Raw genomic sequence first — 13135 nt, 5'->3', positions numbered from 1 at the left:
AAGCCCTATGCACACCCAAAGGATTTTTGCCAAACACCAAATGAGTGGGAAAAGATTTTTGGCTCAAGTCTCTCGCTTAGTCGGGAGACTTGAACACCTCCTTGGGGAGACTTGATCATACCTAATTTCTTCGAGTAAAACAAAAACAAAAAAAATAAAATGCACGACTGGGGTCGCACGTACTTGCTCTTGCAGTTCAAAGCACTTTTATGTTAGTCTACTTGTAGATTTTAAAAGCTGGTTCTAAATTAAAAAAAATTGATATTGGGGAAGAGCCGACATTTAGGGCATGAAAAATTTTTTTTTTGTTATTTGACTTTTTTGAATTGCGAGACCCACTTTTTTGAAATTCTCCATCATCGTAATGTTGGTTTTGATTAAAACCTCAAATTTTTTTTTCGACACGAAACCAATACTTGCCCTATAGAGCAAGTAAAAAATTAGTTCATATCTTGTTAAAACTAATTTTTAATGGGAAACCGACAAAGTTACGAATACCAGAGTTACGGGCGACAGAGTTACGGCCGTCAAAGTTACGCGAAACCGAAGTTACGAAAAACTAGAGTTACGAATTCTAAAGTTATGTTAAGCTATGACATGTGATTTTTGGGTTGGCAACAATTGCGAGGAACGATATGGAATTATGGAAATACAAACAAGAGATTAACATTTTTCTCATTGGTCAGAACTAAATGAGTAAAGCGAAAATGGGTGTTATTTAATCTTGTAAAATTTTGATTGGTATAGATATACATATATGGCTTTGTTTTTGTGAGAAATTGAAAAAAAAACATAAGTATACTTATGTAAGTTTGGGGGACATAATTGAAATTGACTTCTTATTTGTCCAACTAATATTGCACCTACGTATTTTTTTTTCTATTAATTAATATAATTATTCATATTCATAGCGTATTTTGTAATACCCACTTTGTTATTATTTATATTAAAATAATAACCAAACCACCCCTTTTTTTTACAGACGTTATTTTGCTGTGGAGAACTGATGGGCAATGGTCTTTTATATCATTGAAGTTGCGATCATTTACTGAGCTTTGGTCTAACTGGCTGAATACAATGGTGTAGCTGTGGCTGTAGCTTGTAGTACTGTCAAAATTTTACTAAGGGAAACAACAATAAAAGTTGGCGGCAGCTGAGCAAAAAGTTGAGAATTCTTCAACTTGCGCTACAAGCTACAGCCACAGCTTCACCATTTTATTCAGCCAGTAAATTACACTCCCGCCCTCTTTTCTCCTCAGAAGAAATTATTGAATCTGAAACAATTTGCTGACGTTTGTTTTTTTTATTTCTGTTTTGTTTGTAATATTATATAGAATACTATGTGACAAAATGTGACGCCACAACCTCCTTAATGGGGGAAAACCCTCTGGAATTTTTTTTATTTTTGCATTATTAATTTTGCCTAAAAAAATCATTTATCAACCGAAGAAACTATTTTAGTGGTCTTAGCCTTAAATGAAGCCTCAAAAGTCCCCAGATAGTCCTGAAACCCATGCGTTTCGAACCTACCACAGTACAAAAATGAAAACTTTAAACGAATTTTTCTCGAAACACGTTTTTTTTCCGCGCCGTGCAACTTAACTCAAAAGCTAATGAAGCTATCGACTTGAAATAAAGTGCAAATTACTAGTTAACTCATTGGTTATTGCATGAACCTAAAAGTTCAATATAATTTTCACAATATATATTTTTTTTAACAATTTGTTTATAAAAAAACATTGTGTTTTTTCGTTTTTTTTGGTCTCTAATTTTTATTTTACACTTTTTTTTGCTAAATTTAGGTTCATGCAATGCGTATAAATATATTTTAATGGAAAAAAATTTCTCTTTTGATTACAAATAATTAACTGGACCTGGGCATTGCACGGCGCAAACGCGAGGCATCAACTTTAAACGGCTGTAGAGCGGCCATTTTGTTTTTTTATTACTTCAAAAAATTTGTGTTAACAATAATTCATGATGTCAATAATATCATGTATTTTTCCAAACTTTAATTAATGCTTTCAGTTTTCCAAAAAAAAATCTTGAAAAACCCGTCGTCCAGAGGGATTTCCCCCCTTAAACGGAGGTCAGGGAACCACTAAAAAAAAAAAACAAACCAAAGTTGAAAATGTTCCATTTCAATCGTTTCTGTTTTGTAGGGGAAACTCCATTTTTTTTTAACTCGTTGTATAGTCTTTCCTTGTTTAATAAATTTATAATTATGTAAATAATTTGACAATAACTGACAAATAAAAGCAGATACATAACATTATACAAATTCAATGCACACCTATTTAGAAAGAACAATGGTGGTGGCCGGTCAACTCTACAACTCTACAAAAAATGGATCGCGGATTTAAGAGAAGGAAGGAGCAGTCAAAAAAATAAAAATAAAAAACCATTCACATCCGACCATAGCGTTGCCGAATTGGCACGGTCGTGTACTTTTTGTGTTTTTTTTTTTTTTTAATTAAATGGTACTGTGGTTCTGTAATGGCTTGAAATGCCACTCTAGAAAAATGTAGGTATATTAAGGATAAAATATTTACAACATTTAGTTAATTTGACCTTATGTCGCACCCTCAATGTATGGACTTATATTTTTAATTAACTAATTCCTTGATGCTTTTATTTACTTGTTATGTTTCTTTGATACTTCGAGGGATTCGCCACACCGAAAAGGTATGCGGTACCTACGGGTAAGTGTATGAAAAAAATTCCGCATCTCAACGTTGATGTACACGGGTTTGGAATTTTTTTTGCAAGCATACCATTATCGAATACTGTCTTGTGTGGCCATTCATTAAGTTCTTTTTATAATGAAATAAATTTACTAGTTTTGCGCTTAATAATTCTCATTAGTTATGTCTTCAGTCTTCAGACTTGTTTTTACTTTTATGTTTGAGACACGAAATGGCCCAAATTGGCACCTGTTGTTAACATTGGCACTTTAGAAAAAATATTTCCCTGTAACGCCTCCGACGTCTCACCTACATAAAGGGGCCAAGGCATAGAAACCGTCGTCGCATCCGTTGATTTGTCGACGGATTTTATTGACCTTGATAAACAACATTTTTATAAGAACCAATTCGTATATTAGTTGGACTTGATGGTTGCCGTTTGTTTATAGGTCTGTTTTCGTGAGAACTTATGTATTTTATTGAATTGTCCGTTGAATGGACTCTTAAAAACGTATACACAAAAAATTCATATCCCCACTTTTAAATAAGTTGAAAATATATAGGGTTATTTTATTTTCATAACAATGAGTTCAGTCAATGAGGAATCAAATGCAGTGGATCCGACAAAAGTTGTAACGTCTGCTAAGTTTGGATGCAGAATTGAAGAGGGGTTTATTCTGAGTATAAATCCTAGAGAAAAAAATAGTACTGGGGAAAGAAAGATACCTAATTATATTTCGAATGTAAAAAGCCCTTGCAAATTTTCTGTTCGACCAGGCGTTCTCGAGATATTGAGACTAATACGTTTTTCAAAATGGCGGACGCCTCACAAGACCAAATAATACGCAAACCGAGATTTATACTCAGGATAAACCCCTCTTCAATACTGCATCCAAACTTAGTAGACAGACAACGGTCGGATTTTTCCCCATTGACTGAACCAAATGCAAGTTTAAGAAAAGAACAAATCAACAAGTCAAAAATTTGTTAGGTTATCTATTTCATAACAATAATATTGCTAGACAGTGACATCATAAAGAAAAAAAAATGCATTCTTATTTCCCCACCTAAATAAGTAAAATAAAAAGCGCATTTTTATTTCCATTATATAACTCTGTTTCTGTTGTTAGATTGGGACAAACCTAAGCCAACGATAGATGACATCTTTCTCACACACACTCCCCACCTCCACATCAACTAGTCGAAAATAATGTGTCATTAAAATGCGGTTGTAGTGTTATGTAAAGTATAAAGGCCCCAACCCATAGAATCCGTTGCGTCCGTTCCGTCAATCCATCCGTTGAAGTTGAAGTTTGGGACAGAAAGGGGTGACCCATACAATACGTCGTACGACGGATTGCTTTTTGACAGCTCACTTCAAATTCCAAGGTGTGTTCGATATTTTATCGCTGAATGTGCACTAAGGAAGTTCTGATGCAAGAAATTTTCAACTATTATTGTTGTTCTTTTTTTTAATAAAATTAAATGCACGACTAGATTTCCTCTAGGTACTTCCTCTTCAGTTAAAAACAATTTTTTTATAACAAATTATGAGTTGCAGGTATGACTTTGGCATAGTAAAATTGAACTCTACAACAGAATTTGAGTGTTTAATTGATATAATTTATTAGATATATCATTAAATGTTACTTTTATTACATTTTCTTTACAAATATACAATTAAAGTTCACAATTCATAAAATCGGAGAAGGAAAGAACACAGTTCTTAGTTCTGAAATTCCCCGGTGTGCACTCTAAAACAGAAAATTGAACAGATCTATTGTTGACAACCAATGTCAAACCATACGACGGATGAAAAAGTAGAAAGTTGGGCAACTTCTTCCGTCGAAACCGTCCGTCTCCGTCCGATCCGTCGCTTATGGGTCGCTTCCCATAAGAACGTGTGTATTTTATCGAGCTGTCAGTTGAAAACTTCGACGGAACGGACGCAACGGATTCTATGGGTTGGGCCCTTAACACAAGGTGGAGAGGGAGAAGTAGTCGAGTAGTCCAAAAGATAGGTTCATGCTGTGTTGTGTTGCTCCCACTTCCACCTCCCACCAAAAAAGAACACTTTATATGGAACATTTTGTTGCTTAAATTTGTTTTATTTTTTAGTTGGCCTCTGACCTCCATCGAAAAAGGTGGTTGTGTTACTTCCTTTTTATATTATTTTTTTCCTATAGGTATCTACCTGACATCCTTATTGCAATTGTCAGGTATTAATTAGGTCCGCCAAGATAGCACCCACACCCCCAAATTTCCAAAATCTGAGTATGCAGTAATTTGTTGCTAATTAGTTGCTCTAATCCCGAATTTGTTGCTCCACTCCTTCCCCCTCAAAATTGATGGAAAGGGTGTGGGTGCTATCTTGACGTCCAGATAGCATCCACACCCATTAAAAACCCAACATTTCAAAAAATTGAGTACGCAGTAATTTGTTGCTAATTTGTTGCTAATTAGTTGCTCCAATCTTGAATTTGTTGCTCCAAGATTTTACCTTCAAATGCACTTCAACAGCTTTCTCAAAAAAGCTAAATTGCCTAAAAATTGACGCACAGCAACAAAAATGGTATCAAATTAAAGGGCCAGTCAACACCTTTTCAAAAAGGTCTCATTCACCTTTTAAATCCATCTCCTTCATGTCCAAAATGCAATGTGGAACTTGTGGAACATATCAAAACGTCAAGATAGCACCCACACCAAGAAAAACTTACAAATTCAAAAAAATTAGTATGCAATAATTTGTTGCTAATTAGTTGCTCTAATCCCGAATTTGTTGCTCCACCCCTTCCCCCTCAAAATTGACGTCAAGATAGCACCCACACCCCCAAATTTCCAAAATCTGAGTATGCAGAATTTTAGTGATAATTTGTTGCTAATTAGTTGCTCTAATCTTGAATTTGTTGCTCCATGATTTGACCATCAAATCGGCTGCAACAGATGCATTTTTTGTGGACACTTTTTATCTATAATTTTTTTCAAAAAACTAAAAATGCCAAATTAAAAACATGATTTCATGCACTGCAAAAAGTAACTTTAAAGTTTTCCATCGCTTTTCATTCCAGCCTTAAAGTCCAAAAACTAGTCAACTCTCACCCCTAAAAGCGGTGAGGAGACTTTTTATCTATAATCTTTTTAAACAAATTAAAAATGCCAAATAATAAACATGATGTGATACTTTGCAAAAAGTTACATTAAAACTTTAAATCGCAATCCATTCCGGTTTTATAGGCAAAAAACTAGTTTTTGATGACGTCACTTCGACAAAAAAAAATTAGCACCTCAACAAATTTAATTCCAAAATCTAAAAATGCATGAATTTGATGCTCCTTTGATGCTTAGATATATAATGATCTAATTCAGGGGCGGACTGGCCCACCGGGCATTCTGGATTTTTCCCGGTAGGCCCTCGGGCAAGAAAACATTTCTTAAAAGCACTTGAAATTCAATTTTTAAATTCACTCACGTCATGCTTCAAATCGGTTTCTGGCCTTTTTAGTCAGTATAAATCTATTGTGCCCCTTATGGATCTTTCGAGACCTATAGAATTATGTTTGTGAGCCCCCTATGTATGTTTCGAGGCCCACAGAATTATGTTTGCGGTATTTAAGTCAACGTAGGCCTCCTATGGATCTTAATGGGCCTACCGAATTCTGTTTGTGGGCCCCCTATGGATTTTCAAAGGGCCCCATATGGATATTTCGAGGCCCACAGAATCATGTTTATGGCGTTTAAGTCAATGAAGGCCTCCTATGGATCTTTAGGGGCCTACCGAATTCTGTTTGTGGGCCCCCTATGGATTTTCAGGGGCCCCATATGGATCTTTCGAGGCCCACAGAATTATCTTTATGGCCTTTAAGTCAATGAAGGCCTCCTATGGATCTTTAGAGGCCTACCGAATTCTGTTTGTGGGCCCCCTATGGACATTCAGGGGGCCCCATATGGATCTTGCGAGGCCCACAGAATCATGTTTATGGCGTTTAAGTCAATGAAGGCCTCCTATGGATCTTTAGGGGCCTACCGAATTCTGTTTGTGGGCCCCCTATGGATTTTCAGGGGCCCCATATGGATCTTTCGAGGCCCACAGAATTATCTTTATGGCCTTTAAGTCAATGAAGACCTCCTATGGATCTTTGGAGGCCTACCGAATTCTGTTTGGGGGCCCTATATGAATCTTTCGAGGCAAAAAACAAAAAACAACAAAAACCTTGTCTGTATAGATTTTTGAAAAATCCAGATAATTATCCAGATTTTACTTTCTCTCGATAAAAACAGTGGTGCCAAGGTACTTTATTTGTTGTGTTTAGCCTGAACTACATCAAAACACAAAGTCAAAAAAGTACAAAAAAGTAAACACGATGTTTTTTCTTCTTCCCCCTATTAGCTTGTTTGTATATCTCTCTTTCATTTTAAAAAAGTATTGGGTTCAAAAAGCTTGAACAAGACCAAGCTTTCGGTTTTCACAAAGTTTTAAAAACAAATATAATACAGTAAAATAAGGAGAAAAAAGGGATAAATCTCGGAATGAATGTTAGTAGAATTTTTTTTTGCTCAATATCTTCCTTTTGCCATTCTATAACATATCTCAAAAGTCTAGAAAAATCTCATGTCCGCTTGTCGCGATTTCAAGGTCAAATCGCGAATTGGAGATTTTCAAAATTAGCAAAAATAGGCTATGGTATTATATAGACATATGTAACATGATTTCAAGGTATTTTTTAATGCTGATTCCAAAAAATCTAAAATCAAGACAATCTGACGTCTCTGTAAAAAGTTGTACCTGTTTTTCATCTGTCAACTCATATTATTATAACAGTTGCAAACTTACTGCCGAAAAACCCTTAAAAGTTATGATAGATGAACCAAATTTTGCATGAAGATTTTAGAATCCATCATTATTAAAAATCAAAACAAACCATTACAAAAAATATATATACCTACGAAATAATGGTATTTTTTGATGGAGCGGCAAATTTTAGGATATGCACTAAAGAAGATTCTTGTTCATCTTAGGAATAAGTGCTAATAGGCTAATTTTTTCATTTTAATCTTTGTTTGGATATTCTTTAACTACCCTCAAAAATCTAAAAAAATCACATGTCCGCAAGTCCTAATTTTCTTGGTTTGAAAATAAGGTGCAGATTTTAAAAAATTGGAAAACTACACTTCATATATTTGTGTCAGATCAACATGAATAAGGTGCATTACTTTTCAGGGATGGTCAGGTTGACTTGTTTGTGAGTTTTGTTGGAATTAGTGTTAAAAAATACCTTTAAATCATGTCGCTTATGTTGGTATACATATACAAATTTAAACTTTTCTTATTAATTTTTTAAAATCTGCACCTTATTTTCAAACCAAGAAAATTAGGACTTGCGGACATGAGATTTTTTTAGATTTTTGAGGGTAGTTAAAGAATATCCAAACAAAGATTAAAATGAAAAAATTAGCCTATTAGCACTTATTCCTAAGATGAACAAGAATCTTCTTTAGTGCATATCCTAAAATTTGCCGCTCCATCAAAAAATACCATTATTTCGTAGGTATATATATTTTTTGTAATGGTTTGTTTTGATTTTTAATAATGATGGATTCTAAAATCTTCATGCAAAATTTGGTTCATCTATCATAACTTTTAAGGGTTTTTCGGCAGTAAGTTTGCAACTGTTATAATAATATGAGTTGACAGATGAAAAACAGGTACAACTTTTTACAGAGACGTCAGATTGTCTTGATTTTAGATTTTTTGGAATCAGCATTAAAAAATACCTTGAAATCATGTTACATATGTCTATATAATACCATAGCCTATTTTTGCTAATTTTGAAAATCTCCATTTCGCGATTTGACCTTGAAATCGCGACAAGCGGACATGAGATTTTTCTAGACTTTTGAGATATGTTATAGAATGGCAAAAGGAAGATATTGAGCAAAAAAAATTTCTACTAACATTCATTCCGAGGTTAAACCCTTATTTAACTGGATTAATACACTAAAACAATATTTAATATCCTTTCCGTAAGGTAGCTCTTCGATCACATAGTTCCTGTCATTTTCCGAAAAAAAAGCTCTTTTGACAAACAATTGAAATTTCAAATACATTCGATTCCCTATAAGTCGTACTGTATCACTAACGATTCTCGAGCTACTTGTATTGTTTCAACCGTTCTTTGCTTCAACAGTACCTAATCTCCCCTAATTAGAGATTTAGGTGACAAAATATGAAATAAAAGTAACAAATTGAGTTTTTAAAAAATATTGAACTCTTAATTGATTTGCAGCAAAAAATATTTTGATTTATTAATTATTTCTTATTATTAAGAAATGTTTTAGTGAAAGAATTGTAAAAAACAAAAATCTATTATGTGCGGAGAGAGCAAAATACAGTTACAAAGTCGGGACTTTTCGAAATTTCGCAAAAACTGCATTAAATCGAAAACCGTAAGAATTTGAGATGAACAGGTTACCAAGTTCTGAGAGTCCTAAAGATAGCCTATCAGCATATTTCGTTTGATCCATTACTTTTGGGAAACCCTGTGTATACAAAATATTTAACAAATTTTTAGCAAACAAGAGTTGTGGTATAATTACAGTAACCATATTTCTGGGAGCAAAACCCGGGACAAAAAACATTATAAAATCGTAATAGAATGCATAGGTAAAGTTGCTTAGAATATCAAAACTTTTTATGTACCTGCTAACTCACAAAAATATTTTTAATTTAATTTTATAAGAATTTTAATAACAATTTAAAAAATGATATAAAATTTAATTAATTTATCGAAGAACCTAATTGACCGGTTCAGTAAAAGGTACTGTTAGTAACTGTTAAAAAAATTATTTTTTTTTCTGTGAAAATCGTGAAGTGTTGTTTTTTAATATTATCATTTTATTTTAAAAGATTTTGAAATTGTGAAATCTTAAATTTTAATTTAACTTTTAACATGTAATTAATAGTTTTGAAATTTTAAAGGGTTCATTATTCAAAAAACTTTTTCTTGTGAAGCTTTAACATGACAAACAAAAGCACTGGATAAATTCACGAAAACTTTTAAAAACAAATGCTTTTATTTGAAAAAATAAATGATTTTTAGCATTTACATTTTCCAAACTTGGTCAATTAATTAAAAGTAGGTACAATTAATCACCGACTAATTTCTATAAGTCAGTTAATGTGGTTGCAGTCCTCGTAAAATGCTACATGTTCCGAAAAAATAGATAAAACAGCCTTAACAATTATTATTGACAGACCAACCCCTTATATTTTAGAAAAAGAAGGTGCAATAAAGACGAGATCGTTAATAAAACATCAAGCTCTTCAAATGTCTCTGTAAAAAATATTTCTAATATTTTTTATTTATATTAAGAACATACATACATTTTTAAAAAAAGAGCTTGTTTCTAATTATTTTTCGACCACTGTATATAAAAAAACAATTTCTGCATATCAACTTTTATTTTTAAATATTTCGAGTAAGTAAATAATTATGTAAGTATTTTGTGGCCCTTTTCCTAAAAGTCCCGGAAGGCCCTTTGACTCCCAGTCTGCCCCTGATCTAATTTAGATAGGTAAGTACTATATTTTTCCATTACATAGGTATGTATGTAGGTAGGTACCTACCTACCTAACTAACAAAAATATATCACATCCACAATGTAAATTTCAAAATCTGAGTAGGTATACCTACCTATACCTACAGATATTAGTGACCACAGCTAATAACCACTTTAATCGAAAAAGAAAACAAAAATTAAGTCTTACTATAATGCTCCCCATTTTTTAATGTGCCGCAAAAATAACTCAATCTTTTCTTAAATCGATTTACCTAGATGGTTTTAATTTATCATAGTGAATTGGAAAGCATCATAAGCCCACTCAACAATTTTTGGCTCTATTGGTTGTGGCCACATTGATACTATAACTATATAACTTCAATACATTTGATGTCTCATTGATGTTATTTAATTTAAGTTCGAAACTCAGATTTATGCTTTTAAATATATATATAATCTTAACTTTTTACCTTCACAAGCCTTAACAACATCTTTGAATACTTATAGTAGGAGATCCGGCCATAGGACGACCTACCCTCATCGTTATACAAGTTGAGAGTTATATTTTCTGAAAGGTAGTGTCTAAGGAAATAAATTGCACATGGGTTGCCTGGCGATATCCTGTCAAGGCATAGGGTTGCCAGGCCTTAAAGTTTATTTTTCCCTATTTTAGAATACGCCATCCTGCTTATATGGCAACCCAAAGAGTTATAAAAAAAATATTATGTCAAAGGAAATTTAATTTGAAAATTTTAATTTTCAGGGTTTTTTAAAATTTGAAGTTTGAGTAGGGTAAACAAAGGTGAATTTAGAAAATGGGCAAAAATCTATTTTCTAAACAAAACGTAATAGAAATAAAATTAAAATTGGATTCGATAGATATTATAAAAACATAAAAGCCACACATACAAAACAAAAATGTAAAAAATCTACAACTCGAGATATGGTCTTTTTTAAGTCATGATACTCCAATTCGATATTTGAGAAATAATTCACCAAAAATCAGTATTAAATTTTTTTTAAATATTTTTTATTTGATAAGTTAGAAAAAATAAAATAACTTGACACATATCTGCCAAATTTTTGATTTGACTTAGTTTTTGGTTCCTGTTTATTTTTGAAGAATAACACCGAAACAATGAATTGAATTGTAAAAATCTGTAATTCTTCAAAAATACACAGGAACCAAAAACTAAGTCAAATTAAAAATTTGGCAGATACGTGTCAAGTTATTTTGTTTGTGCTCTCTAATAACATAAACATTATTTCAAATACCTTTCGTGCTGATTTTTGGTGAATTATTTCTCAAACATCGAATTTCACGGTTTTGACTTTTAAACGTCTATATCTCGAGTAGCAGATTTTTTACATTTCCAGTTTGTATGTGTGACTTATATAATTTAACAATATCTATCGATTCCAGTATCAATCTCTTTTCTACCACTCTTTGTTAAGGATATAGCTTTTTGACCTTTTTTTAAATTTACCTCAGTTTCCCCTTCTAAAATGTTTTTTTTTACACCTCTTACACTTACCATACAAGCAGAGTGGCGTTGTCAAAAAAACTCAAAATATGAACTTTAAAGCGTGGCAACCCTATGCCTTGACAGGATGTCGCCAGGCAACCCATGTGCAAACTGTTTCTTTAGACACTACCCTTAGGAAAATATAGCTTTCAACTGGTATAATGACGTGGATAGGTCGTCCTATGACGGGATTTTTTCCTTAAATATACTGAAATACGAAAATAAGCACCTTTTCAAAAAATATCCCCGCAAAAGCGGTAAGTTAAATTAAAAATTTGACAGATACGTGTCAAGTTATTTTATTTTTTCTAACTTATCAAATAAAAAATATTTAAAAAAAATTTAATACTGATTTTTGGTGAATTAATTCTCAAATATCGAATTGGAGTATCATGACTTAAAAAAGACTATATCTCGAGTTGTAGATTTTTTACATTTTTGTTTTGTATGTGTGGCTTTTATGTTTTTATAATATCTATCGAATCCAATTTTAATTTTATTTCTATTACGTTTTGTTTAGAAAATAGATTTTTGCCCATTTTCTAAATTCACCTTTGTTTACCCTACTCAAACTTCAAATTTTAAAAAATCCTGAAAATTAAAATTTTCAAATTAAATTTCCTATGACATAATATTTTTTTTATAACTCTTTGGGTTGCCATATAAGCAGGATGGCGTATTCTAAAATAGGGAAAAATAAACTTTAAGGCCTGGCAACCCTTTGCCTTGACAGGATATCGCCAGGCAACCCATGTGCAATTTATTTCCTTAGACACTACCTTTCGTCGTCCTATGGCCGGATCTCCTACTATAAGTATTCAAAGATGTTGTTAAGGCTTGTGAAGGTAAAAAGTTAAGATTATATATATATTTAAAAGCATAAATCTGAGTTTCGAACTTAAATTAAATAACATCAATGAGACATCAAATGTATTGAAGTTATATAGTTATAGTATCAATGTGGCCACAACCAATAGAGCCAAAAATTGTTGAGTGGGCTTATGATGCTTTCCAATTCACTATGATAAATTAAAACCATCTAGGTAAATCGATTTAAGAAAAGATTGAGTTATTTTTGCGGCACATTAAAAAATGCGGAGCATTATAGTAAGACTTAATTTTTGTTTTCTTTTTCGATGTAAGTGGTTATTGGCTGTGGCCACTAATATCTGTAGGTATAGGTAGGTATACCTACTCAGATTTTGAAATTTACATTGTGGTTGTGATATATTTTTGTTAGTTAGGTAGGTAGGTACTTACCTACATCCATACCTATGTAATGGAAAAATATAGTACCTACCTATCTAAATTAGATCATTATATATCTAAGCATCAAAGGAGCATCAAATTCATGCATTTTTAGATTTG

This window comes from Episyrphus balteatus, chromosome 1 (assembly GCF_945859705.1).
Source record: "Episyrphus balteatus chromosome 1, idEpiBalt1.1, whole genome shotgun sequence".
NCBI classification, from domain to species: domain Eukaryota; kingdom Metazoa; phylum Arthropoda; class Insecta; order Diptera; family Syrphidae; genus Episyrphus; species Episyrphus balteatus.
The sequence above is the reverse complement of the archived record's forward strand: the minus strand, read 5'-3'. Positions refer to the sequence as shown.